The sequence below is a fragment of the Podarcis filfolensis genome (genome assembly GCF_964270895.1).
Source record: "Podarcis filfolensis genome assembly, chromosome: W".
Taxonomy (NCBI): domain Eukaryota; kingdom Metazoa; phylum Chordata; class Lepidosauria; order Squamata; family Lacertidae; genus Podarcis; species Podarcis filfolensis.
Window position 1 is genome coordinate 14,012,448 of NC_139619.1, and position 9,845 is coordinate 14,022,292.

At 51.0% G+C, this 9,845-nt stretch overlaps 1 pseudogene across 1 annotated transcript in view; it reads left to right on the top strand.

Moving 5' to 3' along the window:
* LOC310753764 (inositol polyphosphate 5-phosphatase OCRL-like) overlaps positions 1 to 8,381 on the top strand; it is a 268,626-nt pseudogene extending 260,245 nt beyond the window's left edge. Inside the window, exons 10-12 of the transcript in view lie at positions 7,128 to 7,255; positions 8,072 to 8,183; positions 8,266 to 8,381. The product of the transcript in view is annotated as an inositol polyphosphate 5-phosphatase OCRL-like (transcript). The remainder of the gene's footprint in view (positions 1 to 7,127; positions 7,256 to 8,071; positions 8,184 to 8,265) is intronic.
* The last annotated feature ends 1,464 nt before the right edge of the window (positions 8,382 to 9,845 follow it).

Here is a 9,845-nt window from a genome sequence, read left to right on the forward strand (position 1 = left end):
GAAAGGCCTTTTCAAAGTAAAAAAAGGAACTTAATAAAAACAGTTTTGAAAGCAACCCCTTAGATCTACACCCCCCCTTTCAAGCCAGCTGCTGTTTCTATTAGCTCTTTCCCTTTTAACCTTAGGAAGATGTGGCTCAAGTTTAATGGGAGGCACAATAATTATTACTATTTACCAATTCTTAATTGTGTTTTTGTAGCTTGATTGTATTCTATAATTTGTATGGTCAGTGTGACCTTTTGCTCCCAGCCTGTAATTTCCTTTTACAACCCTGAAATACTGCTATAGATCAATGGGGCCCTTGAACAGGAAGATAAAAAGCTGCCAGAGTATTCAGCCACCTGCTTTATGCCTGGCATGAGAGATACAAACATTTGCAAATATATATTTTTAAGCTCATTTTAAAATACAGATCTTGATCAGATGCCTCAGCAGTGCAAAAATAAGTGGGCCTTCTTCTGGTACCCTTTTCCCAAACCTTGAAACACTTGAAAGGCCAAATGGGATGCTCTGAATTGGGCCTGGAAGCAGTTCAAGAGCCAGTCTAGTTCACAGAGCACTAGCCTAATATGATCATATTGCCCAATCCTAGTTATCAGTCTTACTACATATTGCAGGAAGTGGCAGCAGGCTGCCCCCCGACCCCCGACCCCGTGAGCTAGCTTGTAGCTGTGGTTGCTTTGCTTTTTTCCAGCATTGTCATCTGATCACTAAAAATGAGCTTCAGAGACTTCTGACCTACGACCAGGTGAGAGACATCTTTGTGTTATATGTGGTGGTTTAGGATATTGCCCTGTTTATTTCCTTTGTCTGGGATACCCCAGCCTAGGCTAGAGAAACCACTTTCAGGCAGTTAGGAGCAAAGTGTAGCTATAACATAGGATGACTGCGACTTCTACAAATGCTTTTTAAGGTTGCAGGTTTGTGCAACCTGAATTAGAAGCAAGTCCCAATTAAGTTGGAGGGTTGCCTTGGAATAAGTAGGACTGCTCTGTAGTTTCCCAGTTAGAGGGCTTTCCTAGCTCAGCACACGCTCCAGATGTTGTTGGACTCCCATCAGCCCCAGCATAGCTGCTGTCCAGCAATATCTAAAGGTCTAAGGTTTCCTGCTCTAGGTTTTGCATCTGTCTGGAAAATCTGTGTTGCTCACATGCTCTTATCAGCAGAGACTTCCATTGAGTCCAATTAAATTGCTGGTGCTTTTTGTTTTACATTTTTCTCTCCAAGGTTTGTGTGTTCATCATGTTGAGGACCTTTCTCCCACTTGGCATAAGGATCATTGGTATTTTGTGTTGAAACAGAGGCCTGATTGCTGCACCTTACGGTGGATTTAAACTCTGTGAGCGTAGTCATGCCTTAGCTCTTTGAGAAGGATGCCGCAAGGAAGGCAAGGGGGGCAGCCTCAGACTTCCAACATATGCAAAACCATCATAAAACATTAAAAACTTCCCTAAAGGCTGTATAGTTACTGTCAGAGCTGCCCAAGGTCCCAGCTCACAAAGGACCAACGCTGCTTCGTTGTTAAGTACAAAAGTCTTTATTGAAGTTCAGTTTCACTTCCAGAGCCGCAGCGCGCAGCCCCACGTCTAAAGTGTCAGACCACTGATGCTCCGTCTGAGTCTCCTCCCCCTTGACACCAATTTAAGATTCTAGCCTTGCTCCACCTTCTCCGCTGCTCCTTCCTCCTCTGGGTCCGCCTGCCCGCCGGGGTTCCGCCCTTTCTAGCCTCTTCTCCCGCTGATTCCCCTGAGCCTTCTCCCTCCCTCCGGCGGGCTTTAGGAGCTGGTTCCCCATCCGGGTCTCCTGCTGTTCCGCGCGCCTGCACATTTGAACTTGGCGCGCGCGCCCAGCCAGCAGCTTTCCTCCTGACCGTTTCACTGCTGCTGTCACTGCTTCCCCCTTCGGGGGGGCTAGCTGCAACTGACCTCCCCTCCATTCCCCCACTCTGCGATGGAGGCGTGGTCAGCCCTGACTCACCTCCTCTTCCCGCTGGAGGGGACGCTGGCCCTGACACATGTGACTCTTCCACCCCACTACGCTCTGGTGGGGAAACTGGTCCCGATCCCCCACTGCTGCTTTGGGGTTCCCCTCTGGCTCCTTGTTTCTGGTGCGTCCCCCCTGGGACCCCCCTTGCTCTGACCATCGGCGCCCCCTTCTGGGAATCTTCTGATTCGCTGGAGAAGCTCATGGAATCTCTCGGGCCACTGTCATACTCCCCTACGCTTCCCTCGGATTCTTCCCCTTCGCTCTCCAATTCCTCTCTCCCCAGTGCTCCTGCTCCTGATTCCCTGACAGTTACTTATCTCCGTGACACCTTTTGGCATCGCAGGGAACCAGTGAGAGCAGTCCGTCAAAAAATTACTTTTTTAAAACAATGCGTATTTTTATGTTGTGGAGGCACAAAAATATCTTGGGGATCATATAGAACTAGCCAAACTTTTAAAAACTCAATGAAATGTAAACTAAAAAAGAAAGTTACACTGGGGGCGCAAAAATCCTTTAGGAGACAAATAAATGCTTTCCCTTTTTATATTCTTTTGTTAGGATCACTTTCTCTTACCCCCCAGTATCCTGTCACCATCTTCTGTGCAGCTGCTGCTTTGGAGGACTAGAGAGGAAAGTGGGGTGGGGGTGGGAACTGAGTCGCTTCTTTTCCTAATTCTTGAAGTTAAGGTTTCCCCCATACACCTGTGAGAACAGGATGCTGTACTAGATGGGCCATTGGCCTGATCCAGCAGGCTCGCATTGTGTCCTTCTGTTCAATTCTTCACCGTCTTAACTTTTAATTTACAGACAAGCCAACTTGGCTGTGCCAAAGAATGTATCTACCTGACCTCCTCCCGTTTTAGGTGAGACGGTGGACATTTCCCTGGATGTGTACGTCAGCAAGGAAGAGAAGATTGAGGCTATCTTTGTCCTTCACCTTGACCGTGGCAAGGACTATTTCCTCACCATCAGTGGGAGCTACCTACCAAGCTGCTTCGGGACCTCCTTGGAAGCCTTGTGCTGGATGTCTACCCTTCCCACTCTGCTTGCCTGCTTGAAAAACAGCTGCTCTTCCACTCAGAAATGTGGGGGCTGGGGGTCCTCCGCTGCATTCAGCTTCAGCTTCTGTAGCTGTGCATCCGCTTCCTGTGTGCTGTTCATGCCCTTTGTTTGCCTTGACTGAGTCATCCCAGGTTCTGGTCCTCCCACCTGCCCTTTCGCAGGGCCACTGAACCGTGTGCATTTCCCTGCCATCTGCCCAGATACTGTTCAGCCAACGGGCTGTTTCTTTCTCTTCTCAGGGCCTGTGCCATTAACACCCTTGGTTGTCTTTTGCTCTTGCCTTCCTCCTCTGATTTCAGGGAGAAGACAGCTTCCTAGAAAAGGTAACAGTTGGTTTGCTATCCTCTAGATGTTCTTGTAGCGGGCTCAAATCAGGCACAGGCAACGCCCTGTTTACACGGGGGTTGCGTTCCGAGGTACCGTGCGTTTAAATGAAATTGTGTATATTGGGGACAGCATTGGAAAAGCCTGCAAACACCCTCTAAACGTCCGGAAACCCTTTTGAAAGGCCTTTTGAAAACCAGCAGCACTTGCCAGCCTCCCTGCAAAACTCCTTGCTCCAACTCTCCACAGGCCTGAAAGGTCAGTGCCAAAGCTCCTGGGAGGGAGTCGAGATGCTGTTTCCATGCCACTTTGCCGCTTTTGTGCTCTTGGGGGGCACATTTTTGCTCCTTCAAGTGCCCCTTCCAGCTTTGCGGCAGTGTGCATGTGCCTCGAAGGCACGTAAATGGAGTTGCCCTTGTCAACGATCAGCAGCTGCTCCATGCAGTGGCAGCTGGTCCCTTAGGGCAATCCAGGCACTACCCCACCAACCTGACTTTCCTCTCAGGCAACCCGCACCTGCCTGCCTTCTGACTCAAATCCAGTCCAGGTGGTGGCTCTAGCTCTCTGCTTTTGTCTCTTCCCTAGTCTCAACGTGGCCCTTGTAGAACTCGGCAGAAGAGAACGGAGACGAAACCAGAATTTGCCATCACTGCTTGTCACTGATTTTGTGCTGCTTGACTCTGGGTCCGCTTGCGATTGGCAGCCCGGGAGGCAGAAAGCCCAGTCTCATGATGCAGGCGCCAGCCCCCTCTGGCCCCAAGAGCCAGTTTTCTCCTTGTCTCTGTGCTCAGCAACTGCTGCACAGACTATGCCACTCTGGCTTACTCTTACCACCTGAGCACTGGCATTTGGGAAGCGGTAGTGGCTGCTTTGGGGTGGCTCAGGGAAATGTCACTCCTCTCGAAATCATATCTACTTGGGTGTATTATCCTAGCCACAAGGAGACAGTGGTGACTGTCAATTTGGACAGCTGTAGACATTTAGAATCATGGAGGATATGTTTATCAGTGGCTACTGGTCAGGGCTATGTCTTGCCACTATTATAACAAACCACATGCTTTTGATTACCAGTTTCTGGGGAACATTATGGACAAAGTGCTATTGTCCCCGTGTCCCTATGGACTCCCAAGGGCATGTGGTTGGCCATTGTGGGAACAAAATGCATTGCTCCCCCCTCCTCTCTTTCTCTTTCTCTTGAATGTGGTAGCTTGAGATAGAACTAACCACCCTGAACATTTCTGGAGAGGAAGATGGGAAGGAGGCCGGAGGCATTGTTCACCAGCTGCTGTATGCTGCATTGCCCATACAAAGTCGTGGGCTGGGGCTCCAGCTGTTGCTCAGTTTCTACCACTGCCTCTGCAACGTGCTCTAGACAAGGGGTGGTGAACATGTGACCCCATCATCTCATCCTGCTGGCTGGGGCTGCAGCCCATCAACCTATGAAGGCCCATCCATGTTCTGTTGCTGTTTTTGTTACTTATTTCCTGCCCTTCACCCTAAGGTCCCAGGGCAGGTTCCAACAATTTAAATAAAATGTTAGAAGAAGAGAAGTTTGGATTTGATATCCCGCTTTATCACTACCCGAAGGAGTCTCAAAGCGGCTAACATTCTCCTTTACCTTCCTCCCCAACAAACACTCTGTGAGGCGAGTGGGGCTGAGAGACTTCAGAGAAGTGTGACTGGCCCAAGGTCACCCAGCAGCTGCATGTGGAGGAGCAGAGACGCGAACCCGGTTCCCCAGATTACGAGTCTATTGCTCTTAACCACTACACCACATTGGCTCTCTAGCCAAACCCCTTGTCCACAGCTGCATATTTAGTAAGCTTTTGGGTGAACTGCACATCCGGAGTGGGAGGATTACTAGCTGCATATTAATAGGGGGAGGGGGAGCTTGGATTTGGGGTGCAAGCAATTTGTTTTTTGTTTCCCCACTCGAGATGCTTGCTGTGGCTAGGGCCGGGCGATATGTCAATATAGATATATTTTCAAATCAGCTTGAAGTCTAGATAGTGAGACTGGTTTCATAATTTCTGACCTGGCAATATATTGCGAATCATGATGTGTGTGTGTACTATGCAAAAAACACCATGTGGGGGGAAACTGTGAAGCCAGACAATGCCTCTACATAGCTCCATCTTATTTCAGACATTGTGATATATTGGTGTATTGCAATGTTTAGCTAGTGATATATCACCGTGTTGAAAGCCAGCTATCGCCCAGCCCTAGTTGTGACCTCAGAGGGCAAGACTTGTCCACCCAGCTGGAGCAAGGAAAGAATGCATACAGGCACACATTCTGTCAGGCTCTCACGCCACTCCCCCTTGTCATTGGACCTCCAGGAGAAGCAGTTTCTGGATATCGTACCCCAGGATGGTGATGACTCCACTGAGTGGCCAAGGAGATCTGGCTTTTGGTGGACCACCTCTTCAAGAATGCCTGCCACCAGGTGAGCTGAGGGGGACGGTACCATTGAAAGGATGGGTGTGGGCTGGAATCCAGTACCAGTTTTGGGGTGTGCAGGTTCCAAACCCCACAACTGATTTATATCTTAGCTACCGACTCGCTCTTACAAGCTCCTGCTGTGAGTATAGTGGCACCTTGGTGGAGCGGCAGCGGGTGGGACATCCAGCATATACTATTCCTTAGAGCGGCTCAGAAGAACCCAAGTGTTCCCAACCATTGTCTGTCTATCCCTAGCAAAGCGGCTCTCTGAGACTGGCGACTAGAAGAAGCAGGGAATGATTTCACTCTCCCATTGCCCCAAATCAGGAGAAGGGTAGTAGGAATGCTACTGTGGAAAGCAGGTGGGATACAATTCTCAGCCCTTGTGCCAGCTCTCTTGGTGATGGGCTTGTCTCCATTGTGGCATTCCTCGACCTCACATTATGCACCACAGGGCTGGATTGTTCTTCATGCTATCCAGGATGTACCTCATCCCTTCCGAACGCATGGGTGATACTCTGCTTCAGGAGGACCTCTTCCAGACCCCGGGCACGCAGGACGAGCTGCAGGAGAGAATTGAGTGCCTGGACACCAGCATTCCCGAGACGATCCGTATCCTCTTTGGGGGACATTGTTGGGGAGCAGGGCTGCTTGGTGGTTTTCTTTCACTCTTGGCTGGAGTGGACCTCACTTTTATATACCTGGTGGCTTAGGTTCCTAGGCCAGCCCATCCTTAAGGCTCTGAGACACAGCAAACTGAAATGCCCACAGTCAAGTCCAGTCATGCATCCAAACAGCTTCACAGCTTTAACCCCCATTTGAAAACATCAGCCTGGCTAGATAGAGCAGAGGTGGGGAACCTTGACAGGCCCGCAGGCCCCACATCTAGCATCATACGTGGTGTCAGATGTGGAGACAGGTAAAGACATGGCTGCAAAGGAGCTTCAAGGGTGCGTTCAATTGTTCTTTGGCAAGCAGGGTTTCTTGACCACACTTTTGGAGTTGACCACTAGTATTTGTTGTTTGGATTGAAACCATGCCTGCAGAAGGACATTTCCTCGGCAGATCAGCTTTGCAGGCAGCTTCGTCAAGAGGGGAGGTGTGGGATAATTACAGTGGGATGGCTCAGCTGGTAGAGCGTGACACTCTTAATCTCAGGGCTGCGGGTTCAAGGTCCACCTTGCGCCAAAAGGGGGAACTTGCAAGGTGGGCCCAGATGTATAAGGACCAAGCTTCTTGCTTTGGACCAGCCTGGGAAGCAGGCAGGCTGCAGGTAACAGGACAGAACACTTCCCTTGCCAGGCTGTCAATAGCTGGCAGTGACCACTCGGTGGCCGAAGCTCTGCTCATCTTCCTGGAGGCAGTGCCAGAACCAGTCCTTTGCTATGAACTCTATCAGCGCTGCCTTGAGTGCTCACATGACAGCCACCTCTGCCGCCAGGTCGGCCCCAGAGCCCCATCTCTTCCTGGCTGGTCTGTGGTATGTACAGAAGCATAGAATCAGAAGGGATTTCCAAAGTCATCTAGTCCAAATGTTGCCGCGAGTAACAGGAAATCCACTAAAACATCCCTGAAAGCCAGTAAACCGGCACACTGGCAGGAGGGCTAGTCTGGTCTGGGAAGCCTTCTTAACTGCAGAGGTTGCTGATGTCTCCTTTGATAACCATCCCTCTCGGTTGTGGAGGGGGGTGGGGTGCGCACATGTTGCCTTTTTGCTTTCTGACCAGGACTTGTAACAATAGCCCACCTGTTTCAGTGAACCTTGCTTGAATTTCCAACCCAGGAAGCGGCCATATACTGGGCCATCTAGCTCAGTATTGTCGAAATTGACAAGCAGTGGCTCTCCAGGATTTCAGACAAGGGATGTTCCCTACCCTCCTGGGAGATGCTGGGGGTGGAGCCTGAGACTTTCTGCATGAAAAGCAGGTGGTTTACTGCAGAGCTATGGCCCTTCCCCCAAGATATCTCAGTTGGTAGAGCATAAGACTCTTCATCTCAGTGTCCTGAGTTCGAGTCCCACCTTAGGCATTGCAGGGGGTTCGATTAGTTAATCCTTGTGGTCCCTTCCGACTCTACAGTTGTATTATTCCCCAAAGTTCCCAGCAGAGTTCTAGTCCGGTTACCATTTTAAACATTCTTTTTTTTTATGCCAGGTCTAAACCTGCAAACATAACAAGTACACCGTGCTAGTGATCCATGCCCCTCCTCTAGCAAAGCTCTGCACTGAAACTCCAAACCGCCCCTCCCTGTCTTGCAGGTGATCTGCCAGTTGCCGCGGTCGCACCAGAACGTGTTCCGCTTCGTGGTGGCTTTCCTGCGGGAGCTGCTGAAATACTCTGAGAGCAACAACGTCAGTGGCAACATGCTAGGTAAGGCCTGCCTGTCCTGGCTGGGAGCTGGCCTTCCTCCTGCTCCCGCCTCCTCTCATGCAAATGTTTCGCTTCCCTGCAGCCACCCTCTTCGCCAGCCTCCTGCTACGGCCTCTGCCCAACGTTCTACCGAGTGCCATCGGCTTCCTCCTGGGCTTCCTGCTGGGGGCGGATGACTACGAAAGGTGCCAAGCGTGACTGGAGACGAAGTTGGGAGGGAAGAGGCAAGGCCCAGCCTCTGTTCTCTGGTGCCTGCCCTTCCCCTTGTGCCATCTTGCCATGTGCCAGCTCCCTTCCCTGTGCTTCGCCCTTTCCACCTTTTCCTCTTGACTCCTGACACGGTTGCACACTTGGCTTTCCACATGGTTCCAGGGCATTGGCAGCAGGTTCAGGGTGCTTGGGGAGGGACCCTGTTGGAGGACAGTCATTCCCCTGCCCATCCTACTACCACCACTGCTGCTCTCAGTCCCTGCGCAGTAGTCCACGCTCTCCCCTTCTGCTGCAGCTGAGCATGTGCTACTCTTGGTGGGTACCAGGCATAAGGATTCCTGGCCTGTCCTGGGATTGCAGGACCTCTTTCTCTGTCCCCCCAGCCTTGATGCTCATCAAGAAGGGGCAGGGCAGCCACTGTGGCCCACGTACGCCTTAGCCTGCTCTCTATAGTTCAGCTATCTGTCCCCATTCTGCCAAGTAGAGTTCTAGGGTGTTCATTCTTCATGAAACACTAAGCACTGCCTAAAGGGACCAGGGAGGAGGAGGGGGCGCAGGCTGGGCAGCAGGAGGGGAGCTGAGGCAGTGGGTACAGCTGGGTTGGGTTGGGCTCCCCACCCGACCCCAAGTTCTGCAACTTTGTCTTTCTGCTTTTGTGTCCTGGGTTCCTGTACTTGGTGCACACACACTCTTAATTTATTGGAAAGCGGTTGTTTCAAAATGAAAGATCCGTTGTGCAGAGATTGTTCTGGTGTTTGGAGGGGAGCTACAGTTGCCTTTGCTGGTTTCTCCACTGCTCTGAAGCTCAGCCAGACTTTCCAAATGTAGCCGCCTTGGGCCCTCGCAGCACACATGAGGGAGAGGCTGTGGAGAGGGGGTGCTGCATGGGGCATCAGGTCGTGCAGATACCATGGAATCTGACTTCGCTCTTCACAACAAGGCTTGCAGGTGCAGAAAGAGGGCTACATTGCTTCCCCAAGGTGTTTCTCAATTGCTCTCCTTCCTCATACTGCTTGCAGCTTGCAAGTTTCAGCCCAGCAGCGGCTGGCTGCGAATTATTGCATAGACTCTTGAGGGGAGGTCTGCCCTCCCCTCTCCCCATTAAGCTTTGTCTCCAGGGCTCAGTGGTAGGAGGGAGAACAGAGGCAGAAAAAGAACTGGGCTTGGCTTGAGGGGGTTATGAGAGCATATGTGCACCTGGTGCCAAGGGATAAGGCTGCAGAACTGAGCAGAGCACACTTAAGAGCAGGAGGAGCTGAGCCCTGCTCCCGCCACCACCACCAACAGCAACTCCTAGATGTCCACTTGTTATTCTCAAGGGAGTCCCCAAAATGACCAAAGGAGACTGGAGCTCTGAGAGCAGCTATGGAGACTGCAGAGTCTGGATGGGAGCAATTTTATTATTTATTTTCATTTGAAGTGGGATGGAGTGGAGGCTAGATGGATCACTTG